Genomic DNA, 17,077 nt, shown 5'->3' with positions numbered 1-17,077 from the left:
AGGAAGACATCACATCCTTCTGTGGTTGGGAGACATGATGGTCCCATTCCTCCCACGCTATAAATAAATAGCTGGCAGATGTGGGGACAGCAGAGAGGGCTACGTCATCTCTCTCCTCACCTTTGAATGCATTTATATTTATTCATCCAACAAGCATGCGTCCTACTCCTCCTCAGTGTCAGATGCCAAGAGGCAATGTTGAAAAGATAATTTCCAGCTCATGATGGCCATAGCCTAGCTGGGGGTGGGGGGCTGGGGGTGGGGTCTTCATCAAATTGTCACACAAACGAAGACACTAAAGACTGCCACAGCCTCCCCAAAACCTTGGCAGGTGATGTGATGAGGACATTTTGGAGACGTCATTCAAAGACGAGACAGCTGGTGGGCTGGAAAGATGGCTCAGTGGGCAAAAGTACTTGCTATGCAAGCCAGATAAGCCAAATCTGATCTCTTGAGCACACGTCAAGAAGGAAGGAGATGACTGACGGCGCAAAATTGCTTCTGAGATCCACATGCTCCCCATGACACACGTGCTCATCCACATACAACACACACACACACACACAATTATTTTTAAGGGGCAGCTAATTGAGCTGAGAGTACAGAGATGCAAGTTCTAATGGAGCAGAAGATAGGGAAAATTCATGCAGACAGAAGGAATGTGTGTGCAGCTAGGAAAGGCAGTGACAGGCTGATGGACAGTATTGAGGCCCCTGTCGTTGGAAAGCAGAGTGGGATGAAGGAAAGTGGTGAGCTGGGAGGTGGAGTGTAGAGGGAGCTGAGCCGGACTCGGAGCGCCATAGAAGCCTTCACAGAGTTCTGAGCAAAGAGCTCAGCAGAATCCATATCTGTGAAGGAGCCCAGCCTCCTCAGAAGCGGTCTCCACTCACCCATGTACCAGGAACCCATTTTCACACAGAGAAGCCACTGGTATAAAAGGAGGTTCTATGTAGTGCATAGTTAAGGTGCACCAGGGCACCTTTCTGCACCTGCTCAAGGCTCCTCCCCATCCTGCCATGTGATTTTTGTCCCAGTGAGTCCATCATTCACAGCTTAGCCCTTTCTCTTGGCACTGGAGAAAATAGAAAATAGTAAGCGTCTGCGCCTCTTAGGAGACCCCCCCCCAGGGCTGAGCATAGTGTCAGTGGTTGTTGAAAAACCAGAAACAAATGTGAACCCTCAACAAATGCAAATGCCATTTGCCTAAAAATGCCACTGGACTGAAGGAGGAAACTGAGGTATGATGGTCAGTCTTCATTGTCATCTTAACTGGACTTTGAGTTACCATGGAAACACACAATGAGGGTGTTTCCAGGGAGGAGGGAATGTGGTGACACCAGATCCTGGGCTGTAGTCCTGAGCTGCCTAAAAATGAGAAAATGAGCTTCCTGGTGCCCCTGCAGTCCCATCAGATGCCCAAGCTCCTATGGCTGTGGCGTCCTGCCGTGATGAACGGTGTCCCTTTAAACTGTAAGCCAAACAAACCCTTTGACCATTAAGTTGCCTTTGTCACAGCAGTGGGAAGAGTAACTGATGTACAAGGGACAACAGGCTGCCTGAGCTTTGCCCCTGAAGATGCTCCAGCCTCTGGCACAGAGCAGCTGGGCTCTAGCAGAAGAGCCCTGTTCTTCCTGCCCAAAAATGCAATGCCAAAGCACTTGGAGATCAAAGATCTGAGCAACAGCACTTACCATCAGTCAAGTCCAGGCTAGTCTCTGAGAGACACAAAGAGCACCGTCAGACTCTGAGGACAAAGCTGACGCCAGAGTCAGCTTCTACAGGAAGAAACCGGGAGCTCGCAGTGTGAATGAGGTGGGACTGATAGTTAGATTGCTAAAGGAAGAAGAAGAGAAGTAGGCAGAAGGGTGGGAGAGAAGAAGGGGGTAAGGACAAAAGAAGGAGCAAGAAAAGGAGGCAGAAGGGTGGAGGGGGAGGGGGGACAGACAGGAAGAGTGCAGAGTGAGGAGGAGGAAGAAGAGAAAATGTTTGCCCTCCAAATGGTTTTTACTATTTACCCATTCTTCTTACACAACGCAGACAAACATCCAGGAAGAAAATGAAACATTACTCAGTCTATCAAGAAGAAAATCAATGGATGAAGCGAAAACACCAGACAACAATACAAAGAAACAAACACAGTGGTAGCCAAGCTGCCATGAGGTGGCCTCCATGCAGACATTAATGAAGACTGGAAATCAGCTGTCTGAGCAATCTTTACTCAGGTAGCACTGAAAATCTTGATGTAAATGGAAACATCAAAGGAAAAACAAAGGAGAAAAAGCTATAAAAGAGAGCCACTGAATGTAATGTGGCCCCCGGGGCCAGTGACAAAAATAAAAGACACGAGTGTGCAAGAGCTGGTGCCGTCTCTGCAGGGACTGGAGCCTCCCCAAGGCACCAGGCTCCCCAAGGCCATCATTAGCATTGACGGGCACATCATGCTATACCATGACATGGGCATTAGCGTCAGAGAGAAAGTTCTGGGTGAGGGGTAGGTGGAAATAAACGTATTCATCTTGAAAATGTTTGTAAATGAAAAATCATTATCAAAGCAAAGGCTAGTTAGAAACCAGTTAGATCAAAGTTCTAGAATTAAAGGGTGTGGGGAGACAGCATCTGAAATAATGACCCAGAGTAGAGTCACAGTAGAACGAAGAGGATGGAGGGCAGAGTCAGCAAGCTGCTTCAAGGGCAACAGAAATGGTCCAGCCTGAAGAACAGAGAGGAAGACAAAATGTATCAGGAGGTTGGTGGCTCGGAGACTTGTGGGACAGTGTTGGAATGTCCATCACTTGTCCCTGAACCCAATGAAAGAGATTGATGCAGAAAAATATTTTTCTTTTTTCTCAAATTCTGTTTTCAATTATGTTTATCTCTTTGTATCTATGTAAGTGCAAGTCCCACAGAGGTCAGAGGTGGGCTGGAAATTATAGATGGTTGTGAGCTGCCTGGCAGGGCAGCTGGGACTTCTGCAAGAGCAGTGCATACCATTAACTGCTGAGCCATCTCTCCTGTCCAAATTTTTCTTTAAAATTTCTTTATGTAGGGCTGAGCCCTTATGAGGCATCTCCTGTCCATGTTAGCTTGTCTGTTGCTGTTGTCTTTGATCAGCTCGTGTTTAGGCAGACATGCTGAAATGCACAGAGCTGAAGATATAGTCTTTCCCAAGGAGGAGCACACCAATTGGATATCCAGTACCAAATGGTCAACCCTTAAAACATACAGAGAGACATGCATGCACACAGACAAAATAAATAAATGTAATAGATTTTCTGATATTATAGTATAATTTCATCATTTCCCCTTCCCTTTTCTCCCTCTAAATCCTCCCACATACTCCTTGCTCCTTTTCAAATCCATGACCTCTTTTTCAATAATTGTTACATACCTATACATGTGTGTGTGTGTCCGTGTGTGTGTGTGCGTGCGTATTCCTATCTCTCTGTACATAACTATAATCTACTCAGTGATAGGGCTGTAGTGGGGCTTCCTAGTCCACAAAACAAGCATTACTGGACATTCAGGAGCAGATGGGCCCAGACACAATAACAGTTTGGGATCTCAGTCCCCTGCCCTCATCAGAAGGTTGATCACCCAGAGAAAATAAGCAACAAAGAAACTACAGAGTTAGACATGAGCAGACACCAAATGAATTTAAAAGACACTTGCTGTTCACAGACTATTTTGCTGAGCAGTGAAGGAATGTACATTCATCTCAAAAGTTCCTAAAAATCTTCTATGAAATTCTCATATTTTAGGCCACAAAGAAAAGTCTTAACAAATGCAAAAACAAACAAACAAAAAAAAACCTGAAATAGTTTCTTGTACTTTATCAAACCATAATGGAATACAATCAGAATTCAATAATAAAATAACATGGGGAGATTGAGCAACATTAGTTTGAGAGATGGTGAACCAATGAAGAATTAAATGAAAGTGAAAAAGACTTGCCCATAACTCGGGAGCCACTGAAGACAATTATAAAAAGAAAATTTATAGATTTTTTTGGGGGGTTTTCGAGACAGGGTTTCTCTGTAGCTTTGGAGCCTGTCCTGGGAAAATTTATAGTTTAAAAGCCCATATTAAACAAAAAATTCAGAAAGAGTCTGGAATTACATCCAGGGAATCCAACACCCACTTCTCACCTCCACAGACACTGAGCACATAAGTGTTATACAGAGAAAAAACACCCATGCACATAAAAAGAAAATATTATAAAAATTTTAACACTATGAAAATGACTGTAGGATGAAGCAAAAGGGATCTTTAGACTCAATAATATATACACCACTATTCCAAAGATATTCTTCCCAGGACTAGAAAAATAAACATTAAGGTAAAATGAATCACAAAAGATCCAGAATTTAAGAAAGCAATTCTGAACAAAAGAGCAACAAAGGCAGCCTACAGATGGGAAAAGATCTTTACCAACCCCACATTGGACTGATGATTGAGCTCCAAAATATATTAAGAACTCAAGAAACTCGACATCAAAACAACAAATAATCCAATAAAAATGGGGTATAGACCTAAACAGAGAACTCTCACCAGATGACTCTCAAAGGGCTGAAAGGCACTTAAGGAAATACTCAACATCATTAGCCATCAGAGAAGTGCAAATCTAAACAACTCCGAGATTCCATCTTACACCTGTCAGAATGGCCAAGATCAAAAACACTGATGACAACTTAGCTGGAGAGGATGTGGGGTAAAGGGAACACTTCTGCATTGCTGGTGGGAGGGCAAACTTGTACAGCTGCTTTTGAAATAAGTATCATAATTTTTCAGAAAGTTAGGAAATAATCTACTTCAAGACCCAGCAATACCACCTTTGGGTATATACCCAAAGGATGCTCAATCATACCACAAGGACATGTGCTCAACAATGCTCATAGTAGCATTGTTTGTCATAGCCAGAACCTGAAAACAACTTAGATGCCCCTTACCTGAAGAATGAATAAAGGAAATGTAGTTCATTTACACAATGGAGTACTACTCAGCAGTAAAAAAAAATGACATGTTGAAATTTGCAGGCAAATGGATGGATCTAGAAAAAAAAACATACTGAGTGAGGTAACCCAGACCCAGAAAGATAAATATAATATATACTCATGCATAAATGGCTTTTAGATATAAAGCAAAGAAAAACCAGCCTACAATTCACAACCCCAGAGAACCTAGAGAATAAAGAGGACCTCAAGAGAGATATACATGAAACTACATAGGAGGGAGAAAAAGACAAGATCTCCTGATTAAATTGGGAGCATGGGAGTCATGGGACAGGGTAGAAGGGGAAGGGGAGGAAGGGAAGGAAGCAGACAAAAATGTGTGGCTGAATAAAACAATAAAGAAAAAAGAACTGGGTAGGCTCTAAAAACCATCTAGAAACTTAACACTGAGCTTAAATAAAAGAAGAACAAAGGAAAGACTTCCATGTCTGATCTCAAATTACAATATCAGGTTATAGTAACAAAGATGTGGTACCATCACAAAAACAAACCTACAGTCCACAGGAATGGGATAGAAGACCTAGAAATGAATCCTCACAGTGACAACTATCTAATTCTTTCTTGAGTGAGGGTGTGTGTGTGTGTGTGTGTGTGTGTGTGAGAGAGAGAGAGAGAGAGAGAGAGAAAGAGAGACAGACAGACAGACAGACAGACAGACAGAAAGAGTGTGTGTGTGCACCTGTGTGTGTGTGCCCATGTATATATGTCCATATGCTTGTGGAGACCAGAAGTCAGTCTTGGATGTGATTCCTCAGGAGCCACCACTTTGTTTTGAGATAGAATCTCTCCCTGGGACCTGGGACTCACCAGTCACGCAAGGCTGGCTGGCCAGAGAGCCCTGTGGAGTTCTCCGTCTCTCTGTGCCAGCACTGGGGTTCCATGCACACACCGCCATTCATGAGCACCAGACTCAAAACGTAGTGTTTGCACAGCCAGTGCCTTACCTGCTAAGTTGTCACTACAGCTCCTGGTTTCTTATGAAAGGGACACAGTCATTGGGGGAAAGGCAGTCTTTCAGCACGTGAGCTAGGAATACTGGATATTTGCAGGCAGAATTACAAAGCCCGTTCCTTACTCTGTACCCAAATCAAAAGGTATTACAGACTTTAACATAAACTTGAAAGTCTGAAGCTACTGTGGAAACACCTCTAGACTCAGTATAGATGAATGACTACTTTCTGAACGGGCTCCAACTGCTCGGGGAATAATAGCAGGAATTGACAAATGGACTTGTATCAAACCCAAAAGCTCCCCACAGCAAAGGAAACAATTACCACAGAGAAGAGACAGCTGTGAGGGAAGACGATCTCTGCCAGGTACAATTCTGACAGGGATCAATACCCAGAATATATAAAGTACCCACAAATTAAACAACAGGGGGCCAGAGAGCATTGCAGGGCCATGAAAGCAGAAGAAATCAGGGAACACCATAGGACAGGAGAATGCCAAGGGTCCAGAGGACAGCCCTGGGCCAGAAATCACCCAGGAAAGCAGGCCTCTAGCTCCCAGAGCCCCAGAAACCCCGAAAGAACTCAGGTTGGAGAGACCAACAGCTCTCATTTCCCCTTGGCCATACAGCACCACATGGAACCTACGAGAACCAGAGGGATTTGAGAATGTCATCTTTCAACTCAGGAGAGCTGTGCCAGTGATTTATCCTGCAGGTATGCTTTTAGCTCTTAGTTTTAATGAATTTACCTTCTGCTTTTACATAGATGTTGCCTGATGGTTTTGCTTTTATTCACACGTCGCTCGGTTACTTTGGGATTAGGTTCATGGTTCTCTACCTTGTCTGCTAGATGATATTCTTTATTATTCTCTCAGCGTACACACTCCCAGTTCTTTTCCTTTCCATCTTTCTCTTGTCTGTATGTCCTCCTCATTTTACTTCTTTCAAATATTTTAAATTTTGTTATTTTATTTTATGTCTGTGAGCTTTTGCCTGCATGTATATCTGCGCACCATGTGTGCTTGGTACCTGCAGAGGCCTGAAGACGGCACCCAATCCCTGGAACTAGCACTCCAGATGGTTCAATTTCCCCATGTGGCTGTGGGGAACTGAACCCGGGTTCTCTGTAAGAGCAGCCAGTGCTCTAACCACTGAGATTCCTCTAGTTCTTCCTTTTACTTCTTAGTTATCACCTTCTATATATAGCTCAACAATCCTTAAAATCTGTAGACCCAACAGTACCCAGCTCTCATCTCTCAGCCTCTTTACCCACTTTGATTTTTTTCTCTTTTCTTCAAAGTTGATCTAATACTTAATCCTTATTGCTACCCACCCCATCTTTTCAAGGTTGGTTTAATCCTTATCCATACTTACCCTTCCCCTCCCACCCCAATCTTTACTAAAATCTGTGTGTATTCTATACTATCGTTGATTGTTTATTCTCCAGCCATTTTTGAGACTTCTCTACATAACCTTGGCTGTCCTAGAACTCACTCTGTAGTCCAGGCTGGCCTTAAACTCACGGAGATCCACCTTCTTCTGCCTCCTGAGTACTGGGATTAAGGGCGTGTGCCAGCACTCCCAGCCTCCTCCAGCCTTTTTGATGTCTAAGAGGTCACTGTATTAATTAACTATTGTGGGAATGCTCCCCAGTTAATGCCCTGGGGATATTGTACTACTTACTACAGCAGGTACCAGGGGCTCTGGACTGCAGAATTACTTCCTGAATTACCATGTTCAAATCCCCTTAGAACAATGCAGGCACTGCAACTGAAAAAATACAGCTGAAAAATTAAGCCAAGTAAAGAAGTAGCATCAGAGTCATAAATCTCAATGCATTAACTTGAGAAACACGAAAAGCTGAGACAGCATAATTAAATCCCAGATAGAGAACTCAGGTGATGATCGTAAGTATGTTCAAAGACACAACAGCTGAGTAAGAGAAGGAAGGCAGCAGATGATACCGAAGAGGACTTCCACAAAGAGAAGGAAAACAGTGAAGTAAATTCATCTGAGATGCTAAAAACAAAGTATAATAAGCTAGGGAAAACCTGGAGGGGGAGGTGAAGCCATGGAAAACCTGGGGGGTGTGAAGCCATGGAAAACCCGGGGAGGAGAGCATCTCAGTAACAGCATGGGTCAAGGAGGAGCAGAATATCTGAGTCCAAAGACTTGATGGGCAACAGAAACAGTCCAATAAATGAAAGGACCAAAGAAAATGTCTGGTGGGATTGCCAAGATATACAGGAAATTCTGCAAAGACAAGCTGCATGTGTTACAGGTGTAGAAAATGGAGAACAAGCTCATTTTAAAGACACAGAAAACATTTTCAAAAGAATCAAAGCATAAAATTTTCCAGAGTTAGGAAACAAGAAGCCAATTCAGGTATAGGAGGCATTTTGGACACTGAACAGACAAGACCAGAAAAGATCCTTCCCTCCCTGTTTATAGTGGAAACACTCTCTAAAGGCTAGAATTGATAAAGTGAATGAGGCTTATCAGACTGGCTCACAGGATGTGGTCCAGCTGGTCCAACAGTGGTGTCTCACAATGGCAAGGCTGAGAATCCAGTAGGTGTTCAGCCCATAAGGCTGGTTGTCTCAGCACTCCCAATCTGGTGCTGGAGGTCTGGAGGATTTCTGGAGAGCTCCTAGTCTTCAGTCTTCATTGGAATCCTGAGGACATTGTATCAAATAAAGGATGAAGCAACAGGATAGACAAACTTGCCAGAGGAACAGGAAGCAAGCAAATAGCAAGAGCTCTCTTCTGTATCATTGGATGTGAGCTGCCCCTAGAAGGTATAGTTAGATTCAGGGTGAGTCTTCCCACCTCAAATACTCTGATTTTTAAAAAAAAAAAAAAACCCTCACAGGCATGCCCAGCAAAATTCACAACCAAGATTAACCACCTCAAATACGAAATATGGAGAACAAAAATGGTATGTTGAAAGTGGCAAGAGAGAAACACAAGTCACATCAGATTTCACAACTAAGTCTTTGAAAGTCAGCAGGGCCTGGAATGCTTTATTTAAAGCTATGGAAGAGGACAACAACTGCCAACCTAGGCTACTATACCCAGCAAAACTATCTGCCACATTTAGAGGAAAAATAAGAAGTTTCCATGATAAAAACAGGCCAAAGGAATTTATGACCACAAAGCCAGTTCTACGGAGGACACTTGAAAGAACTCTATAGACTAAGAGCAAATGAGTCTCCCTGTGAAGAAGGCCACAGGGAAGAACAAGAGTCAGGCTGGAATGGGGCTCTAAGCAAGAGGTGAAGGAAAGCAATGCAACCCTTACAAGATAAACAGAATAACAGGAATCTGTACACCACATTCAACTATAATTATAAATATTAGTGCTCTCAATTTCCCAATCAAAAGACACAGACTAGTAGAATCGATCAAAGCACAGAAACCATCTATGTGTTGTTTTCACAAAATATATCTCAGCATTGGGTAAAAGAATGTAAAGCTATTTCAAGCCATTGACCCTAGGAAGCAAGCAGGTTTCACCACTGAAATACCTGACTTCACACCAAAGCTGCTGGGGAAAAAATGAAGATAGTCATTTCATATTGATTAAGAAAACAATAAACCAAGAAGACATTACTAGTTTAAACATATATGCTCAATATGAGTGTCTCCAACTTCAAAAAATAAATAATACTGTATATAGAATCTCAGGTTGACCCAGCACAATCATAGTGGGTGGCTTCAATACCTCATTCTCCTCAATCAACAAATAATCCCAACAAAATACAAACGTAGGAATGCCTGAACTAGATCTTAGACCAAATTGACTTATAGACATCTACAGAATATCTTATCCAAATACTGTAGAATATTCTTTTGTCTTCAGCAGTCCATGGAACATTCTCTAAAATAGATCATCTTTTAGGATATAGTGCAAATCTTAACAAATATAGAAAAACTGAAATAATACCTTATAGTTTTTTCTGATTACAGTAGAATAAGACTAAGCCAACAGCAAGAGAAATCCCAGAACATATACAAAGTTGTGGGTTTTAAACAACAAACTATTGAACAATGAATGGCTCTTTGGAGAAATCATCCCCAGATGATTGGTAATAAAACATAACCTACCAAAACCTATGGAATACAAGTTTATAGTTGTAAATGCCTACTTTAAGGAAACAGAGGACCAGACTGGAGAGGTGGCTCAGCCTTTAAAGACTAAGGCTTATGACCAAAAAGACAAGAATTCAGAGGACCAGACCTCTGGTTCCAGAGGGACCAGCGAGCGCTTTGTGAGGCAGTAGAAACATTGAAAAGAAGCAGACAGAAAGATTTGAAATGGAAGAGATGGTCAATCAAATTTTTAAAAAGTTAATGGACAAGACCATGCAGAAGAATGAATTTCAGGGATGGAGGATAAAGTTCAGATGCTAATATAGACAGACTTAGGGAGGAAGAGTTAAGATGCTAATATAGACAGACTTATATAAGGGGAAGAAGAAGCATGAGCGAGATTTTCAAGAAGTCTGGGATGCATTCAAGGGGCCAAACCTGACAACTTAAGGTATAGAAGGAGTAGAGGTAAAATTAAATGGAATAGATAGGCTAGTTAAATTATAGCAGAGAAATCCCATAAGTTTATGGAAAAAATCAGGCATCCAAATACAAGAGGCACACAGAACTCCAAATAGATGTGACTAAATAAGAAACTCTCCATGACGTATTATAATTAGGATGTGAAAAATACAAAGTATAGAAATAATCCTAAAAACAGCATGGAAAAGGGTCAACTCCCAGACTACTGCAGAAATGTCAGCATTACCCCAGAGTTTTCATCAGCAACCATAAGGCTGGGAGAATATGGAAAGGAACATTCCAAGCTCTGAAAGTAAACAACTGTGGCCAAGAATTCTGTACCCTATAAGCTTGTCTTTCAAAACTGATGGGGAAATAGAGGTATTTAAAGACAAGCATAAATTAAGACTATTCATGACGACCAAGACAGCATCACAGAAAATTCCTAATTGAATACTTTATAGGGAGGAAAAAGAAGACTGTTTCATGTGACTATGAAAGTGTACATCTTATGTACACAGTGGGAAAACAAACTAGACTTAGGGAAAAAAAACCAGTCATGTCCAACACTCAGCAAACTCTCAAACCAAATACTAGAGAAAAACAGGAAATATCAATAATTCAATAGACAAAACATCACCTAATACATTTATATGAAATAATAACCTTTTAATAACAACTTTAAGTGCAACTGGCCTCATCTCACCACTAAAATGACACAGACAAATGGATTGGATTAAAATACAAGAACCAACTCTATGCTATCTCCAAGAAACACACTTAGCTACCAAGTTATCCAGAAAATTTAAAATTAAATGGTGAAAAACAAACTACCAGGCAAATGGAAAAGATAAACAAGCAAGTATAGCTATCTTTGTATCAGACAAAGTAAACTTCAATATCAATTAGAAGAGATAAAAAGGGGTTGTATTTTAATAAAAGGGACAATTAATTGAGAAAATATAAGAATTGTGAACATTTATGCATCAAATATCAGAGCCCCTGGCAACTTAAAGCAAATGCTAAAGCACTGAAAGGCCGCAGAGGTCAGACATGCTGATCGTGGGGGCTTCCCGCTCATATTTAGAAGGCTTTTCCAAGCTAAAAACAAGTAAAGAAACTGCAGAACTTATATACTAAAGACAAACTTTATAGATATAGATAGAATATTCCACCCAACAGATAAGAAATATGCATTTTCTCAGCATTACAAGGGATCTTTAACAAAATTGATAATATCATAGGACAGAATCCAAGTCTCCACAGATACAAAACAAATTATGCAAATTGAGATAATTACCTGTGCTTTATTCAACCTTAATAAAATAAAGCTAGAAATTAACAATGAAAAAATACAGAAAACATAAAAATACTTGCAGACTAAATAACATATATTTAGATAAATAGTAACTCATCCAACAAATCAGAGAGGAAATTTTATAATTACTGGAGACAAAAATGATAATGAAAACATATCATATCAGAACCTCAGGGATGAAGCCAAGGCAGTCCCTAAGAGGAAAGGTTACAGTGGAAAGTGCTCATATTAAAAAATGAAAACAAACAAATAAGAAAAACAATCCTTAGAGGCACCCAATAAACAACCTAATGATGCATCTCAAGGATTTGCAAAACAAGCTCCTAATTCCAAACACAGTAAATAGCAAGAAATAGTAGATTATTAAATAGTAATTAAAAGATTAGGGAAGAAACCTGTTAATGAAACAGATTAAAAGAATTATACACAAAATCAACCAAAAAAGTTGCTTTTTTAAAAACATAAATTTAATAATATTGAAAAAACCCTTAGCCATCTGTCAAAAAGAGAAAGTGAGAAGAGACAACCTGACAAAATTAGAGATCAAAAGGGTGCTATTATAGTGCAGACTCCCATAAAATACAAAACATTACTAGAGATCACTACAAAAGCTTAAACTCTAAAAAGCTGGAAACTCAGAAGAAATAGCAAGAATTTCTAAACTCATACAACATCTCAAAGCTAAGCCAAGAAGATGTAGGTAACTCAAATAGACTTACTATAAGCAGTGTAGTCAAGCTGTCATCAAAAGCAGCCTCAGTCGCTGCTGAAGTCTACCAAACTTTGAAGGAAGATCTTGTGTCAATCCTTCTTAACTTCTTCCACAATCTGAAAGTGCAGGAGCACTACTAAACTCATCCTGTGAGGCAGAGTAATATTCTCCTATCAAAACCAGGAAAGGACACATCAACAAAGGAAACATCAACCGTTACTTTGATAAACAAAGATGCAAGATTTTTCAACAAAACACTTGCAAACTGGATTCAGAAACACACAAAAATTATTAGACATTACAACTAACTGGACTTCATCCAAAAGAACAAAATTGATCCAACATACATAAATCAACAAGTGCAATGCACTGTATAAACAAACTTAAGAACAGAAATTTCATAATCATTTAGGTTGATGCTGAAAGGGCAGCAATGGAAAGGCTCTGTGGTAAAAATTTGCAGACTTCAGGAACAGATGGCACACGCCTCAGAATCATAAAGGCTGTACAGAACCAACCTATAGTCACTATTACAGGAAGCAGACATAAACTGAGGTTACTTCCTCTAAAATCAGGAAAGATAATGGTGCTTTCTCTCCTCTTGTACATGACTGTTCAAAGTGTTAGCTATAGGAGTTAGGCAAGAGAAAAGCGGAAAGGGGATAGGCCATCCAAGTGCTCTATTGGCAGATGACATGATTCTTTGCTTGAAAGACCCCGTAGGACCTACTGGAAAACCCTTGGATCTAGTAAACATTTATACAGGCATACAATTTTCTGAAACTGTCTTTGCCCTCAAAAAAATTGAACTATATTCAGACATTGCCACCAAGTCAATTGTATGCCTCAAGATAAGACTATATACAATTTCTATCTACTGTGTATTCAGCCTGTTTAAGTTCAATCTGCATTTGTAAGAACAGTGTAATGAAGTTTACTGCATCTTAGATTTTCTATGCAATCAATTTTTACAATCTAAGCTCAGTGCACAGCTCTAAAATTACATACTCTTCTTTCATGCGTTACCCCAGAATAGTGTATATGTGTGCATGCATGTGCATGTGTGTGTGCACACTCGCATGCACAATCTTAAACAAAACAAATACCTTATAACTGTTGGAAGCAACACGTGAATCTAGGTTGATAACATCTGCTTGAGACTTTTAGTGACATTGTGCATCGCTTGGTGTCAGAAAAGTACCTTAACTGTCTTCCCCGTTAAGGATTTTAGTGAGGGTTTCATGCTCTTTCCCGTACCATGTGTCTTCTATGCTGTTCAGAGAGGTCCTCTGTTAGGGAAAGGCACAGCAGGACCGGCAACAGGGATTGATCAAACACATACGACAGGCTACAGACAGGACAATAACCACACACTACAGATAGATGGGATGCACAGGGAGGGATGTGGAGAATTTAAATTTTGGCTCATTCTTAGTCAAACTACTACAAAAGGAAGTCATATTTGTGATTCCTTAATGCGATATTGACAAATTTGGGCACTATCTGAGGTTTCTTTAATGTGTTAATCAGCATACACAGTAAAATCTCAGGATACAACTACATACATACATAAGTACATACATACATACATATAAACATATGCCTTCATATGTACCAACAATACATACTCGGAGAAAGAAATTTAAAAATTATTCCATTCAAAATAGCTCCAAATTGGACTAGAGAGATGGCTCAACCACTAAAGGCTAGGGTTACAACCAAAATAACTCCAAAAAGTGTAAATATTTAGTAGTATTCCTAACCAAAGAATAGAAAAACCACTACAATGAGAACTGCAAGATGTGGAAAAGGAAATCACAGACAATACAATGTGATGGAAAAACATTCCAAGTTCCTGGACTGGCAGACTTAACATTATGAAAGTGGATATACAATCACATTTAATCTACAGGTTTAATGAAATACACTTGAAAATTTCAACATCATATTTTATAGGTTTAGAAAAAAATTCAAAAATTTGTATGGATCTACAAAGGACCATCAATGGCCAAAGTAACCATAAGTAGTAAGAATTGCTGGAAATATGACAATCCTTGACCTTAAATTACACTTCAGAGCTATAGAGCTAAAAAACAGCCTGGTACTGGCAAAAGAACAGCAACAGACCAATGAAACAGAAAAGAGGGCTGAAAAATAAAATAACATAACAACAGACATGGAAGAAATCCAGAAAAATCATCAAGTCATATTTCAAAACCTGTATTCTACAAAATTGGAAAACTTAAAGGAAATGGACAACTTTCTGGATAAATAAAAATTAAATAAAGACCAGATAAACAAATTAAGTAGGCCTATAACTGATAAGGGAATAGAAACAGTCATCAAAAGTCTCTCAAACAAACAAAAAAAAAAGCCCAGGATCAGATAGTTTCAGTGCAGAATTCTACAAGATTTTCAAAGAAGAACTAATACCAATACTTCTCAAATTGTTCCACACAATAGAAACAGAAAGAACATTGCCAAACTCTTTTTACAAGGTTACAGTTACCCTGATTCCCCAAACACACAAAAGATACCACTAAGAAAGAGAATTATAGATCAATCTCACACATAAACATTGATGCATAAATACTCAATAAAATACTGGCAAACTGAATTCAAGAATATGTCAGAGAAATCATCCTCAATGACCAAGTAGGCTTCATACCAGAAATGCAGGAATGGTTCAATATATGAAAACCTGTCAATGTAATCCACAATATAAATAAACTGAAAGAAAAAAACCACACAATTGTCTCATTAGATGCTGAAAAAAACCTTTGACAAAGTTCAATACACCTTCAAGATAAAAGTCTTGGAGAGAACAGGGATACAGGAACATACCTAAACATAATAAAGGCAATATACAGCAAGAAAACAGCTAACATCAAACAAAATGAAGAGAAACTCACAGCGATCCTAATGAAATCAGGAACAAGACAAGGTTGTCCACTCTCTCCATATCTATTCAATATAGTTCTTGAGATCCTAGCCAGAGCAATAAGACAACAAAAGGAGATCAAGGGGATACAATTCAAAAAAGGAGAAGTCAAACTCTCACTATTTGCTGATGATATGATAGTTTGCATAAGTGACCCCAAAAATTCTACCAGGGAACTCCTACAACTCATAAACACTTTCAGTAATGTAGCAGGATAAAAGATTAACTAAAAAAAAAAATCAGTAGTCCTCCCGTACACAGATGATAAATGGGCTGAGAAAGAAAATAGAGAAACATCACCATTCACAATAGCCACAAATAACATTAAATGTCTTGGAGTAACTCTAACTTAACAAGTGGAAGGCCTCTATGACAAGAACTTTAAATCTTTGAAGAAAGAAATTGAAGAAGACACCAGAAAATGGAAAGATCTCCCATGCACTTGGGAAGGTAGAATCAACATAGTAAAAATGTCAGTCTTGCCAAAAGCAATCTACAGATTCAATGCAATGTCCATCAAAATCCCAGAAGAATAATTCACAGACCTTCAAAGAACAATACTCTATTTCATAAGGAAAAACAAAAACCCCAGCAGAGCCAAAAAATTCTGTACAATAAAGAAACTTCTGGAGGCATTACAATCTCTGACTTCATACTCTACTACAGAGCTACAAGAATGAAAACAGCCTGGTATTGGCATAGAAACAGGAGGAACAATGAAACTGAGTCAAAGACATGGATATCAACACATACACCTACGAACAACTGATTTTTGACAAAGAAGCAAAAATTTAAAATTGAGTAAAGAAAGCACATTGAACAAATGGTGCTGGCATAACTGGATATTAACATGCAGAAGAATGAAAATAGATCCAAATCTATCACCATGCATAAAACTCAAGTCCCAGTCAATCAAATACCTCTACATATAACCAACCACTCTGAACCTCACAGAAGAGAGAGTGGGAAGTACACGTGCACATATTGGCACAGAAGGCCACTTCCTTAATATGAACCCAGTAGACACTGAGAGCAATAATTAATAAATGTGACCTCCTGAAACTGAGAAGCTTCTGTAAAGCAAAGGACACAGTCAACAGCCTACAGAATGGGAAAAGATCTTCTCCAACCCCACATCGGACAGAGGACTGATCTCCAAAATATCCAAAGAACTCAAGGAACTTGACTTCAAAAGAACATATAATCCAATTTTTAAAAATGGGGTACAGTTCTAAATAGAGAACTCTCAATGGATGAATCTAAAATGGCTGAAAGACACTTAAGGAAATGCTCAACATTCTCAGCCATCAGAGAAATGCAAATCAAAGCAACTCTGAGATTCCATCACCTGTCAGAATGGTCAAGATCAAAAACATGATGACAGCTTATGCTGGAGAGGATGTGGGGTAAAGGGAACACTCCTCCATTGCTGGTGTAAGTGCAAACTTGTACAGTCACTTTAGAAATCAGTATGATGATTTTTCAGAAAATTAGGAGACAATCTACCTCAAGACCTAACAATACCACTGTTGGGAATATACCCAAAAGAGGCTCAATCATACCACAAGGACATGTGCTCAACTATGTTCATAGA

The sequence above is a fragment of the Arvicola amphibius genome, chromosome 5 (assembly GCF_903992535.2).
Source record: "Arvicola amphibius chromosome 5, mArvAmp1.2, whole genome shotgun sequence".
NCBI classification, from domain to species: Eukaryota; Metazoa; Chordata; class Mammalia; order Rodentia; family Cricetidae; genus Arvicola; species Arvicola amphibius.
This window is presented reverse-complemented; position numbering follows the sequence as displayed.